General features: G+C 33.0%; 3 long non-coding RNA genes across 6 annotated transcripts; all 3 read left to right on the top strand.

Moving 5' to 3' along the window:
- The first annotated feature begins 3,406 nt into the window (after positions 1-3,406).
- Positions 3,407-4,929, top strand: LOC146927254 (uncharacterized). Of its 2 annotated transcripts, XR_015008186.1 has the most exons (4): positions 3,407-3,647; positions 3,813-3,915; positions 4,007-4,128; positions 4,591-4,929. It is a non-coding gene; the product is annotated as an uncharacterized LOC146927254 (long non-coding RNA). The 2 variants fall into 2 exon arrangements; XR_015008185.1 differs by having other exon boundaries at positions 4,007-4,929.
- A 3,979-nt stretch (positions 4,930-8,908) lies between these two features.
- LOC146927255 (uncharacterized) lies at positions 8,909-14,892 on the top strand. Of its 3 annotated transcripts, XR_015005623.1 has the most exons (5): positions 8,910-9,335; positions 9,422-9,666; positions 9,832-9,933; positions 13,970-14,091; positions 14,554-14,892. It is a non-coding gene; the product is annotated as an uncharacterized LOC146927255 (long non-coding RNA). The 3 variants fall into 3 exon arrangements; XR_015005622.1 differs by having other exon boundaries at positions 8,909-9,335; positions 9,422-9,933; XR_015005624.1 differs by lacking the exon at positions 9,832-9,933 and having other exon boundaries at positions 8,913-9,335.
- On the top strand, positions 10,957-13,827 carry LOC146927256 (uncharacterized). Its single transcript, XR_015005621.1, has 3 exons — positions 10,957-11,160; positions 12,487-12,573; positions 13,501-13,827. It is a non-coding gene; the product is annotated as an uncharacterized LOC146927256 (long non-coding RNA).
- Positions 14,893-15,139: the final 247 nt, after the last annotated feature.

Genomic DNA, 15,139 nt, shown 5'->3' on the forward strand with positions numbered 1-15,139 from the left:
TTATTTCATCATCAACAAAAAAAAAATCAAGGTTAATTGACAAAGAAGATATTGTCGTCTCATATAGAAGAGAACATTATCAACACCGATGTAAGAATGTTCTCATGAAGAGATTACACTCGTTATCTTATTACACTTGAAATTATTCTCGTTATTTCATCAAAATAATTAGAAATATTTTTGAAGAGAAATCAATTCCTGAATATTGAATTATTCATTAAGTCATTCATTAATGATATTGATTGGAGAATTATCAAATTTGAAAATGCATGATCATATGCATGGAGATTCTATCATCTTTATACTAACAATTTAGAGTTTTTAGAAATAGCCTATTCTAAAATCCTCTCCTCTAAAGATGTCCACATCATCATAATCATACTTAGCATTTGTTTCAAAAGTTTCTTCTAATTTTTAATACAAACTTAATAATTATAATTATTATTGAAAACCGTTTTTTATTTAACATTAAATTGTACATAAAATGCATAGTTGGTTACAATAAAATAATTATTAATATAATTATTGTTTCAATTAAAATTTATATGTTACTTTAAAATATTTGGTACGTTACAATCAAATAATTATTAATATAATTATTGTTTCGATTAAAATTTATATGTTGCATTAAAAATTTGGTACGTTACAATCAAATAATTATTAATATAATTAGTATTCGATTAACATATATACGGTACATTAAAATTTTGGTAGGTTACAAAATTATAATAAATAACTTGAATAAATTATATTTTGAATTTTGATCAGTTACACTATGACAATAACGTACTAATTAAAAATTTAATTGTAGTAATTAGTTTTTAAGGTTATATAATTAATTTTTATTCGTTACAAAATTATATTACATAATATTAATAAGATATTATTAAATTTCAAATGTTTCTTTTTGAAGGAACGGTATTATTAAAGTTCAAATGTTATAAAGTTAATTTTTTTGTAGGTTACATGAAATATAATCTAATCGTTTAATGGACATTTTATAATATTAAAGACGCTGATAAAAACCACCAAATCCACTCTATTCTCCAAAACCAAGTAGGAACAGAATCATAATCCACCATAGGCTCCGCAATAAAAACCAACGACGGATTATGCAACCGACACATATCAGCAAACGCAAGACGAGAATCATTGTTACTGATTCCCCTGATGTTCCAGTAGATAATATTCATTTAAACGGTGGGAGTGGCCCCCTGGAACGGGTTTTTGGTGGAACCTTTGGCATAATTAATTTTTTCTTTTTCTGTGACTTCGAAACTACCTCTGTAAAAGGTACCTCCTCATTCACCGCAGCTTTTGACAACCATTCTTGCATGAAACTCAAGTCATTATGAACAATCGAATGTATTGGAGCACCCTTCGGAGCCACAATGCTACTTACATCTAATGCTTTTTCACGGATGGGAGACAAAATATGCGCATGATATTCTACATCTTTCCTAACAATATCATCAGAAACATTTGGGAGTGGCATGCTAAAACTATTATTAATAAGTACAAAATCAGTTACCACCGTAGTCGGAATGGATGTTGGGAGTTCCTTTGTAATATTAAGAGTAGCATCCATATTATCAAGAGATGTTGCTGCCCCTTGTAATGCTGCCCCTTCTGCTACCTAACATGTAGTTCGGAGATTCGTGTTGGCTTGCATCTGTTTCCTGCTCCACAGTTTCAACTTCTAATGCCACTTCTCTGTCCATGGTTACGATTTCAGTTTCTGTGTGGCCCATTGTTGTTGTTCCTGCATCTTTGTGTACGGTTTCTGTTTCTGTGTGGTCCATTATTGCTGTTCCTGCATCTATGTGTACGGTTTCTGTTTCCTTTTCAAATGTTGGGTTGTCAACAATCTGAACAGGGACGGTAACCTCCAAATTCTGTTGTGGAATTGCCTCCGCTTCAATTTCATGATTACCAAAGGCAGCGGAAGAACCAATACCTGATTGGTTATCCTTGGTTGGAACCCAATTTTGCTTCAGAACGAGGACTGGTTTCTTCCCTTGGGCAATCTTCTCCTTAGCTGCGGTAATTTCCTTCCGAGGGTACAATCTGCGACAAGCAGACACATCATGTCTTATGCTCTGACAATGGGTGCAAAAATCCGGTAACCTTTCATATGCTACGTCCAACGTAAAAGCAAACCCTTCTCTCTCAACCACTATTTCATGAAAGAGCTTGCGAGATAAATCCATGTCCACCAGAATGCGAGCGTAATGACTGAACAAACATTTGGTCGTTGCGTTGTCGATCAAAAGAGGAGTGCCCATCGCACTTGCAATCTCACGAAGCGTCCGCTCCATTCAATACTCTTGGGACAGCTCAAGAAGGCGAATCCACACTTGTGCATGTGTGTTGCACTGAGTGTGCATGTTAAAGTCCTTCGACCATTCAAAGAGCCTAAGTAGACCCGGTTTCAAGTTCATCGTCCCCGCTGACCAGACTGTGCGCATATCAGTTTCATTAGAGAAAAAGAATTCATAAAATCCCCTTCCTAGAGAGAGCATACGCCATGCCCCTCCGGTCTTCCAAAGCTTTTGTAATTTTGACTCTATGTCCTTTGTAGTATAAGGTTTGTCTCCCTTGTTCAAAACAAGCCATCCACGCAAATTAGTCTTGCAAAAATTCCATTCACGTTCATAAAAGTCCTGCCTGATCTTAACACCAAGTGTTTCACCTCGAATGTAAGGTACTGGAAAATTGTCATTCGATACCGCCTTATCCGTGCCTGTCAGAGCCTGTGCAAATGAAATTGGCGAGGGAACCACTGATACGTGAGGCGTGTGAACCCTCTCGGCACTGGGAATTGGGGCTGGAACCATCAGCTCAGCCTGCCAGTCGAATATGGTAGCTGAGAGCACCCCTCGCAAAAAAAGTTCAGAGAAGAAAGATGAGATTAAATCCGGAAGGTTCAAAGTTATGGAGATAACGTGTTTCAGCCTTTGTAACACCCGAGAGCATTAGCGCGACTGCGTTTCCCCAAATTTATTGATCCTACCGGACAAAACCAGAGAGAAATGGTGGTGAAAGGTGGCCGGAGCAGAGGTGGTCTCCAAACCCTAGCAGAGCAGCGCTTTCCAAACAGGTAGTCTATAATTAATTTTTATTTGTTACAAAATTATATTACATAATATTAATAAGATATTATTAAATTTCAAATGTTTCTTTTTGAAGGAACGGTATTATTAAATTTCAAATGTTATAAAGTTAATTTTTTTGTAGGTTACATGAAATATAATCTAATCGTTTAATGCACATTTTATAATATTAAAGACGCTGATGATATTAAAATGGTTCTAATGGATCGAAAGGTACTTTTTTCATATCGTTTTTGTTTTTTTTTATTTTTTTTGTTTAAAGTATAGTGTTTTAATCTTTATTATCTAGGGTGATCGAATTGGTGCATCTATACGAAGAACATTGATCTACAAGTTCAAGGAGCAGCTCCAAGAGGGAATGGTGTTCACGATTTCCTCATTTAATGTTGCTTGCAACAGTAGTTCATATCGACCATCACGCAGCGAATACAAAAGTCAAACTATCTAAAACTGCTTTGGTCCCAACAAACGTGTATCCGTTTACCCCTGCACCTGATGTTTTCAATGAATCTTACGAGAATAACTACTTGATTGGTAAGTGACTATAATTTTCTTTCTATAAATTGGAAGAAATATTATTGTTTGTTTACAAAAATAACACAATAATTTAATTATTTTTTTGTGAAAATAATTTTATTTTTCAATGTTACGGTTTATTTTTAGACGTTATATAATTATCTTAATGGTTAAATTAACAAGGATGGTGGAACACCGCTTGCTCATGCAACAAAAAAGTGTATGTTAATTCTAACATGTACTTTTGTGAAAAGTGTGATCGTCATGTTGTGCATGTCACACCTAGGTATATGCTAACTTAAATTTGTTGAGATTTTTAATCAGCGTAAAGTGCTATCCTTAAGTTTGTTATTAACACATCCAACCGTTTGATGCAGGTTCAAAATCAAGATTCGAGTAGTTGATAACAGCAGAAGTGCACTTTTTGTTTTATTTGATCGAGATGTTTCTGGATTTTAATAAATCATGTTCTGACATTATCGAGTCCAATAACATTGTCGTATGTATTTTATCAACCTTTTTGATAATACAAAGCTCTAATATTGTATTTACTTTGGAAATGTATAATTGTACACAAATAATAATAACAAATGTAAGATACTAGCTATCGTGTTATGAAGCTTAGCAACGAACCAAACATCCTTTTAAAGTTTTAAAAAGTTGAGACACTTGAGGTACCGTAACACTCTAATTGTTTGAAACAATTTTTGTGGACATTAGTTTCCTTAATGTAATACAAAATTGTAATTTTTATTGTTTGTGTGCATATTTAAACAAACAGGATGATTTGGTTGAACCTGCAATTCTCGAAAAAAGTTGGTCTCGAGAAAGACAATGCTGTTATGATATTTAATAACTATTTGAAGTTTATTTTATTTGATTTTTTGGAAGAAAAGTAAATGGCAGTTGTAATTATAATATATACTTATTTTACTCTAAATTGACATATTTTTCATTATAGGACTTAATGGATAAGGTTTCTGAAATAAGTCCCACAACTCCATCATTTGTGGACCCGAAAGGTGTTATTGAATTGGATTGTGAATCATTTGCACCTCCTAACAAGAGAATGTTACCAACAATTGAAAATTGTTGAACAACTGACGCAATTGTTCAACCGGTTAAAAAATTGTGAAGATAGAGAAATAGTGTCTTCAAGTGACTTTGTTTTGTTGCGTTCAAGTTGTTTGTCCATTATATCAATGTTCTATGTCTGTTCTTAATGTACCAAAATAAGGTCCATGTCATTGACAATGAAATTACTATTTTCAATTGAATAAATCGATATTGAACTAAAAAATATTTCAATTTTCATATTTAAACTTTACATAAATTCTAAAATATATATAAAAATTAAAGACCGTTTTTTATTTCTACCATCTAGGCCAGATATGTAACTCAAGACCACCAAAGCAATCATAACCCAAAATATACCTTCTCTTTGTCAAAAGACCCGCACTGTGACCTCGAACCACCAAGTGAGAACTACGAGACCGTGTTGTGAAACAAGTCACGGGGTGCAGCACAAATGACTATGAACGAGCCCAAATCGACCAGTGGCAACATGGGCACCAAATCCACTCTATCCTCATATTTCAAGTGGTGCAACAGTGAAGCGACCACACCACTCACACGACAATTAAATGATGACCTTGAAGGAGAGGACACAACAGGGAAAGTAGTGGGCGGCGGCTAGGGTATTGTGTTTGAGAGAGATGAGTGAAGAAAGAGAACTCCCATAATATATTAATTATTCATAGTATTTTTATATTTTAAGCATAATTGTACTTTTGCCCACTATTTTATCATTCTCACAAAAATAATTATATCTTTATAAATTTTAACTTTTTAATTCCCAATAAACGGTGATTTATTCTTTCAATTTTAAATATGAGGATAAAGTACCACATAATGTCAAAATTCTGGAATGAAATCAAACTAAAAAAAATCAAATAATATCTAAAAAAACTTATTTATGTGTAAAACCCATTAAAAAAATTTAAATAAAATGTAACCCGTGCGGGACGTTACACTAGTAAAAGACATAGGATGATCCATGAATTTTCCATCACTGTTCAAGATATGATTTGGAAGAATAGAATTCAAACAAAGCAATTTTGACTTGAGAGTGGTTACTCATGTCTTTAATAGAACATTATTGTCATACAACAATCCTTGTGGAGACGATAATCTTACTACTAAATTACTTCAACATTTTAGTGCACTTGCTAACTTTATCATCATCTCTTAAAATGTTGTTTGAACGGAGTGTTGTTTTCGATTTTAGACGAAATGGTTTTGACTTAAAACTAGTAAACACAATTAAAAACTAAATTGTTTTTAGCTTTTTTGTACCTAAATTATACACTGTAAAGAAATAAAATTATATTCTCTTTGATTCAATCAAGAACCTCAAATCATACACTAAAAGTGGACATAGTCTTCTATTTCAATTTTGGCGATGTTGAGTTTGTGTTATTTTCAATGTAGTTTACCAATTTCAACATAACTATTAATTATCTTCTATTTTATTCATGCAAAAAGATCAAATCATACACTAAAAGTGGACAAAGTCTACTATTTTAATTTTGGCAATGTTGAATTTGTGTTATTTTCAATGTACTTTACCAATTTCAACATAACTATTAAACTTATTATTATAGGTGGGGGCAGGCGAAAAGGTGTGATGTATCTGGATTGTAGGCCATGGCGATGCCTCAAAAATTACGAGATAAGGAGATCTTATAAATAAAACTATTTGTTGTCTTATTTCATTTCCATCATCATACATTACAAAATCATAACTTTAAGGTTCATGAAATTAGGGAAAAACATAAGAAGAAAATAATAATTATTGAGTGCGTGCACAAAAACTAAATGACAACATGTGGAGTATTCTAGCATAAGGTATATGGTACAATTCTCTTGCTAGAGAAAGAACTCATTTATCTCATTAGGATGTTTTAGATCAGTGCACAATGGCCTTTACGACACCTAATGTTAGATCCTCGAAATTTTTGACAATCTTTATCTGTTTTACAAACACCTTCAAAAATCTGACTAAAAGAAGAATTACATACTGTCATGCCAAGAAGTATGGAAAGAATTAGAATTATAACATAAACTAACTTTGGTGTTTAAACCATATTTTTTCCTATTTGCATCCAAATAATAATAAATGACTTGATCTCTTTATAATGTATAATAAATTTCATGGTCTTATAGAAATAATTAAATAGTTTAAGCATTATAAAATTTTAAAAACCCTTCAGAATTTAAAATCATTACTAAATGTCACTTAAATATATCAACGTGTTATTTTTATCCTTTTAATACACTTAGGAAGTACTTCATGTAATAAAAATAATAATCAATATAATTGAATACAATTTTACAAACTTTAGATTACTTTTTCCTTTAAATAATTGTATTATGTTTTTAATCTTTCGTGAGAGGAAAGGGAAAAAAAATCACAAAGTTATGTGCGAATATAAAGCACTATTGGATATTTATGAACAAGTAGAATGTATATTATGAGCAATTTGTTCACATCATCATCATACTTAGCATTTGTTCCAAAAGTTTCTTCTAATTTTTAATACAAACTTAATAATTATAATTATTATTGAAAACCGTTTTTTATTTAACATTAAATTGTACATAAAATGCATAGTTTTTTTTTTTTGATAAGGCAAGAGCAAAATGACATAAAAAAAGAGTGGCTCCCAAGTAAGTTGGTACCCGACTCTAATTTTTGTCCAATGCTCATGAATATTATTAAAAAAGGGGAAAAAAATTACATAAAAACTGGGGGGACATAAACCTAACCCAGTAAACTACACATGAGTGTAGGTCGACCCCAAACGGGTGATACAAAAATGAAAACAACACACAAGTGTATGTATCAACCTATAATTAATCCTAAAACTAATTAAAGGTCTTCGATGCGGTGATTGAACCTTCAGCCAACACTGAGGCGGTTCATGTACCTCAACTCCCTGCAACAAAGGCAACAAGCTTAACGACCCTTTCGAGCCCCACAGTTCAGACCAAGCAACAAGAATGGCGAATCTTAAAATGAATGGCGTATGGACAAACCGTCAACACGGTGCAAATCCAAGAGCCACAACTCCCTGCAAAAAACGGCAGCAAGTATAACGACTCTTTCGAGTTCAACAGTCCCAATCAAACATAGAGAATGATAAGGATTCAAGAAAATCACAAATTACGGAGAGACCGGTGCAGTGTCAGTATAACGAGCCATGAATCCTGCAGGGCTCAACAGCTCTGAAAAAGAATCAGAGATTCAAGTCAGACATACCAACCACCTAGAACATCAAGAACCGATCCAAATTTCTAAGAAACCCAGATACAGCCACACCAAAACCACTGACGTTGAAACTGCGGCTGATATCAAAAAACACATTCCCTCCGATAGTGGAAAAAACCACCCAGAAAAACTGAGTACAGTACGACATCACGACCCTTAACGGACCTTAAAGTCGACGGCGGTCAAAAAGACTACCGAAGAAGGTTGGGAGGCGACTGAGGCTTGTACCGCGGAAGGAAATTAGGAGGAGGCAAGCAAGAGCTCCGTCCACCGTCGCCGGATATAACAGAGCCACCGCGAGCCGCAACCCACAGTAACCAAACCCGCCGGTAAAGAGATCCCGGTAGATCTGGTGACTCGGTGATGCGGATGGCCATCGCCGATCCTCGCATCACCATCTCATTTGTTACATAGTGACGGTTGGAGTGTGGATTTTGGGAGTGAGGCGGCTAGGTTAGTGTAGAGAGAAGGCGCAGGAGGAGAAAGGCTACTCAAATGCATAGTTGGTTACAATAAAATAATTATTAATATAATTATTGTTTCAATTAAAATTTATATGCTACTTTAAAATATTTGGTACGTTACAATCAAATAATTATTAATATAATTATTGTTTCGATTAAAATATATATGTTACATTAAAAATTTGGTACGTTACAATCAAATAATTATTAATATAATTAGTATTCGATTAACATATATACGGTACATTAAAATTTTGGTAGGTTACAAAATTATAATAAATAACTTGGGTAAATTATATTTTGAATTTTGATCAGTTACACTATGACAATAACGTACTAATTAAAAATTTAATTGTAGTAATTAGTTTTTAAGGTTATATAATTAATTTTTATTCGTTACAAAATTATATTACATAATATTAATAAGATATTATTAAATTTCAAATGTTTCTTCTTGAAGGAACGGTATTATTAAATTTCAAATGTTATAAAGTTAATATTTTTGTAGGTTACATGAAATATAATCTAATCGTTTAATGCACATTTTATAATATTAAAGACGCTGATGATATTAAGATTAAAATGGTCAAATTAATAATTAATAGATATTAACCGTTATGATACTATATTTCTATATAAATAGTAGAGCTTTCGGATACGAGTACACAACAATCACAAAATATAGTTCTTCTTCTTCTGTTCTCTGGTTCTCTGATATCTATATTCTAAGTTATTTCTGTAATTTTTTCTATGCAAAGAAAAATGTCTATGAAGCACGACTTCATCTCTGATGTTTCGTCAAGAAAACAATCGTGGACATTGGTTGTGAGGGTTGTTCGTCCTTGGTTTGTTCAAGAATACAAAAATAAAAAACTACCATTTTTCATGGAGTTGGTTCTAATGGATGGAAAGGTACTTTTTTCATATCGTTTTTGTTTTTTGTTTTTTTTTTTGTACTTTTTTGTTTAAAGTATAATGTTTTAATCTTTATTATCTAGGGTGATCGAATTGGTGCACCTATACAAAGAACATTGATCTACAAGTTCAAGGAGCAGCTCCAAGAGGGAATGGTGTTCACGATTTCCTCATTTAATGTTGCTTGCAACAGTAGTTCGTATCGACCATCACGCAGCGAATACAAAAGTCAAACTATCTAAAACTGCTTTGGTCCCAACGAACGTGTATTCGTTTACCCCTGCACCTGATGTTTTCAATGAATCTTACGAGAATAACTACTTGATTGGTAAGTGACTATAATTTTCTTTCTATAAATTGGAAGAAATATTATTGTTTGTTTACAAAAATAACACAATAATTTAATTATTTTTTTGTGAAAATAATTTTATTTTTCAATGTTACGGTTTATTTTTAGACGTTATATAATTATCTTAATGGTTAAATTAATAAGGATGGTGGAACACCGCTTGCTCATGCAACAAAAAAGTGTATGTTAATTCTAACATGTACTTTTGTGAAAGTGTGATCGTCATGTTGTGCATGTCACACCTAGGTATATGCTAACTTAAATTTGTTGAGATTTTTAATCAGCGTAAAGTGTTATCCTGAAGTTTGTTATTGTAAGACCCGTAATTTAGCTAAGACTAAATTTAGGGATTTGTATTTTGTTCTGATGTTTTCTTTGTTAATAAATGCCTTTACAAAATGTCTTGACGTTGTCAGAATTTCAGAATTTGTTTTCTATCCATTTTGAGAAAACGTGTTGGATGTACTTGTCTAAATTTTCAACGGATCAAGAGCGTCATGAAAATTTAAACAAGAGTTTTATAAATTGTTAGAATGGGAAGATGATCCCGTTATATTTCTCCAAATTTTGGAAATAATACTTTTGTCGGAAAATTATTTTGATTTCAAAACTAATATTTTGAATGGAAAACTGGTTGAGCAATTTTATTATGTGAGATCTAGAATTGATTCACATATGTTATTTTCTACTCTGTGTGATTGAGTATGATGTTCATAATGTTTGTTAAGAATGAATATGTTTTTGTGACTTGTGTTATGTGATATGTCAAGATTTTGTTTTTCCTTAATCTTGAGCATTTTTGTGAGTTTGAGATTCGGGTAGAATCAAATATGTTTTCGCCTGCAAATGAAATATTATTGGACCTTTGGAGTCATTAATATTCATTCAAGGAATTTACTTGTCATTGAGATGACGTTTTGAGAATTTAGGAATATTATACCTGCGAGTTGAGAAAAGTTCTGATAAGAAAATAACAAAGAATGAATAGTGATTTTGAGTAAGGAGGTAATTCTAAGATGTTTGAAACCGATTAGAAGTCATCAGAGTTAGGATAGAACTTTGTCAGTTACGTGTACCTTGAACCGCGAGAACCGGGTTCGGTATATTTCCAAAACCAAACACTATATATTTTTGTGTTTCTTAGTGACCAAGTAAGATTTCCTAAAATATCTAGATATTTGCTTTAGATATTATTATTTTAATTAAGATATTTGTGAGTGTTAGTAAGATTATGTGGACATGGTCATTCCTTCCTTTCTATCTATTAATAGGAGGTTTAGGCTTAAAATCTTTCCTCTCTATTCCTGCCATCACCGAACCCTCATCTCTCCTTTCAACAATTTTCCTTTTCTTTCTTCATTTCAAAAGTGAGTGTGAGAAGAAAAAGAATCAAATCTCTCAAGCATTACAACCTTAGAGGAGTAGTTGGTGATTCTTGAGACACATAGATCAAGATTGCTGGTGTTGTGTGAGGTAAACATCTTTTCTTCTTTCCCTCTTGAAACCGTATGTGAGGGACCTTTTCTCTTGTTTCATTAATTAACCATGTTAGTGTATATTGTTTGAGAAATTTTCCCTTATGCTTTCCCTTCCAAACCCGTGTGGTTTTGTACGTGGACAAGAGTTTGTGTTGATTTTCTTTGATGACTTATTTTGATCTTTGGTGGTAATATGTGAAAAGAGTTATTTTGGACTCTTGCTCTTTGTTCACTCAAAATAGTTTGTATCGAAATTAGTAGTTATAAGAATAAAATCCAACTCTTTGATCAAGTTATGGATTGTAGTTTATCATGTTGTTGTTGATTTAAAATGGTCTTTGTGTTTTAGAAGCTCTATCTTTTCAAATTTCCCTTGGCCAAAGTTATAGCTACATGGCTGATGATTATATAAAGCTGAACGAAAATATTATTTTGAGCATTATGAAAATATTATTATTTTTGAAAAATGTTGTTGATCCTTCTTGTGAGTTCATATGGTTATAGGCCCGCAAGAAAATTTATGATCGGATTGTTTTAAAATTTTAGCATTTTTGGAAATATTTGTCCGGATGTAATTGCTGAAACGAAAAAGGGTATTTTCGTCAATTTAAGGCTGTTGAAAATCTGAAAATGAGTTGACCAATGGATTTGCGTCATCGAGACATTCGAAATGGACCTATGGTTCGCGACGTTCTGACGACAGATGAATTTATTATGATTTTCTAAAAATATTTTGTCTGTGAATTTGTGTTAGATTGACTGAGCAAGAGGCTCTGGTAGGCGATGTAAACACAAAGGAGACTCTGTCGAAAATTCGTCAGATTCATTTTATCTTATTTTTGAGTGGTTTTGAAAAGAGATTTCAAAACGAATAATATTTTGGGATTCACCTGAACATGAAAAGTATTTGTCAAATTGTTTGGAAATCTTTAAGGTCTCTCAGAAGACTTAGAGTATTTGAGAAAATATTTCCTTGGGTGATTTTAAGGAAAAATGCAATTTAAATTAGTCTCATCGAAGTATTTGGAGAATATTTTAGAAACATTGTTATTTTGAAATTGTCTAAGAACAAAATGTTTTAAGTAGATAAATTTTCGAAAGAAAAGTCTCTGATGAGAGAGAGTTCTCCATAGTTACTTTTGTCAAATTTAGGGTGATTAAGTGTTTTGAGAGGTTTTGAGACGAAGGCTCTTTTGGAAAACATTTTATTTAAGTTTTTGGAATTATTGAAGTTGATCATATTTCCGAGTGAGTTGAATTTCACCTAGAATGGGTAGGAATCTTTAGAGCCGATATTTACCTAAGTTATTGTATCTGTTAGGATACTTAGCTCGAGGGTTTAGAGACGTTCCTGATGTAGATGCTTACGAGTTGTAGAGCTGTACATTATAAGGAATGCTTTGCTCAGGTAAAGGGCACTTTCTTCAACATCATAGTTACTTAAATGCCTGGATGGTGTATGTGTTATTGTGTGTATTGTGAATATGATATGTTAAGTGAATGTGTTTGCCCAGTGTGAGATTTGTTTGCAATCAACTTGATTATGATATGTTGATGTGCGTTGCTTTCATATGATTTGTGAATAAATATATGAAATGCATGTTGATTTATGAAATGTTGTTTGGTATGAATTGAAAGATAATATGTGAACTGCCAGTTGAGGCATATTTTTTTACTACATATGTTGAATGATGTACAAGAGTTGCATTTGCACATATTGAGTCGACAATTTATGCTCATGCATTTCATGGTACGTGTTAGTCCGTTGGACGCACGGGTCTTATAGTACGCGGTAGTCCGTGGAGACGCACGGACGCGCGGGGTGTGGACTGCCGTGAAGGAACCCACCTTAAATCTATGGGATTATTGGTCTTATAGTATGCGGTAGTCCGTGGAGACGCACGGACGCGCGGGGTGTGGACTGCCGTGAAGGAACCCACCTTAAATCTATGAGATTATTGAGTCTTGGTTGCTCGACCATTGTGGGGGGTTTACCTCAGATGTGTCAGAATGAGAACCACATGATTGCTCGACCATTGTGGGGGGTTTACCTCAGATGTGTCAGTATGAGAATCATGAATTTCTTACCCTCTACGGAGTGGATTATTCCGGAATCATTTGCATGTGATAGGCCAGTGGAGGTTGTATCACACATGTAGAGTCTGCATTTGCTAGGCTAATTGTGCATCATTATATTTTGTGTGAGGAATGTTTATGCTGATGCCATTTACCATGCTAGTATGTATGCCTGCAGTATTTTTTGTAATTATGTTGTTATTAGATCGTGACCCTTTACATTAATCTGTGGCTCGGGCTTTGCCCCATATCCAAATAGGGAGTGTGCTTTGTGGGAATAGCAAAGGCTTTGGAGGTGTAGCAGTTTGGCAATCAGGCTTGATGCCATTGGTGGGATCTTGTACCATGTCATCCCAGTTCAGAGTTAAGGATCAGCTTAGATGTTTTACTTGTGGTGTCTTATGTTTATGTAATTTTACTTCTTTTGTTTGGGCACCTGTAAATGATACTTCCATGAGAAATGAATACTCGAACATTATTTTATGCTTCCGTAGTGCATGATTTGATAGTAAAAGCTCATTGCCTAATATTGTTTTATAAAATGTGACATTTGATTCAGATTGTATTGTTGGTAATGCTTTCAAAATGTTTTACTTACTCTGATTTTAAATTAAAGACAATCCTGAATCCTTTAGTGCATGACATTGAGTTGTTTTAAAAAAAAAATGCACTTTTGTTTTGAAAATCGGGCTGTTACAGTTACTAACACATCCAACCGTTTGATGCAGGTTCAAAATCAAGACTCGAGTAGTTGATAACAGCAGAAGTGCACTTTTTGTTTTATTTGATCGAGATGTTTCTGGATTTTAATAAATCATGTTCTGACATTATCGAGTCCAACAACATTGTCGTATGTATTTTATCAACCTTTTTTATAATACAAAGCTCTAATATTATATTTACTTTGGAAATGTATAATTGTACACAAATAATAATAACAAATGTAAAATAATAGCTATCGTGTTATGAAGCTTAGCAACGAACCAAACATCCTTTTAAAGTTTTAAAAAGTTGAGACACTTGAGGTATCGTAACACTCTAATTGTTTGAAACAAGTTTTGTGGACATTAGTTTCCTTAATGTAATACAAAATTGTAATTTTTATTGTTTGTCTGCATATTTAAACAAACAGGATGATTTGGTTGAACCTGCAATTCTCGAAAACAGTTGGTCTCGAGAAAGACATTGCTGTTATGATATTTAATAACTATTTGAAGTTTGTTTTATTTGATTTTTTGGAAGAAGAGTAAATGGCAGTTGTAATTATAATATATACTTATTTTACTCTAAATTGACATATTTTTCATTATAGGACTTAATGGATAAGGTTTCTGAAATAAGTCCCACAACTCCATCATTTGTGGACCCGAAAGGTGTTATTGAATTGGATTGTGAATCATTTGCACCTCCTAAGAAGAGAATGTTACCAACAAATGAAGATTGTTGAACAACTGACGCAATTGTTCAACCGGTTAAAAAATTGTGAAGATAGAGAAATAGTGTCTTCAAGTGACTTTGTTTTGTTGCGTTCAAGTTGTTTGTCCATTATATCAATGTTCTATGTCTGTTCTTAATGTACCAAAATAAGGTCCATGTCAATGACAAATGAAATTACTATTTTCAATTGAATAAATCGATATTGTTCCATGTATTGACCCTTCAACTAAAAAATATTTCGATTTTCATATTATCAATTTACAATTTACTTATGTCTTAAACTTTGCATAAATTCTAAAATATATATAAAAATTAAAGACCGTTTTTTATTTCTACCATTTAGGCCAGATATGTAACTCAAGACCACCAAAGCAATCATGACCCAAAATATACCTTCTCTTTGTCAAAAGACCCGCACTGTGACCTCGAACCACCAAGTGAGAACGACGAGACCGTGTTGT

This window comes from Medicago sativa, chromosome 4, assembly GCF_051527215.1.
Source record: "Medicago sativa cultivar Bolivia chromosome 4, Bolivia_mono, whole genome shotgun sequence".
NCBI lineage: Eukaryota > Viridiplantae > Streptophyta > Magnoliopsida > Fabales > Fabaceae > Medicago > Medicago sativa.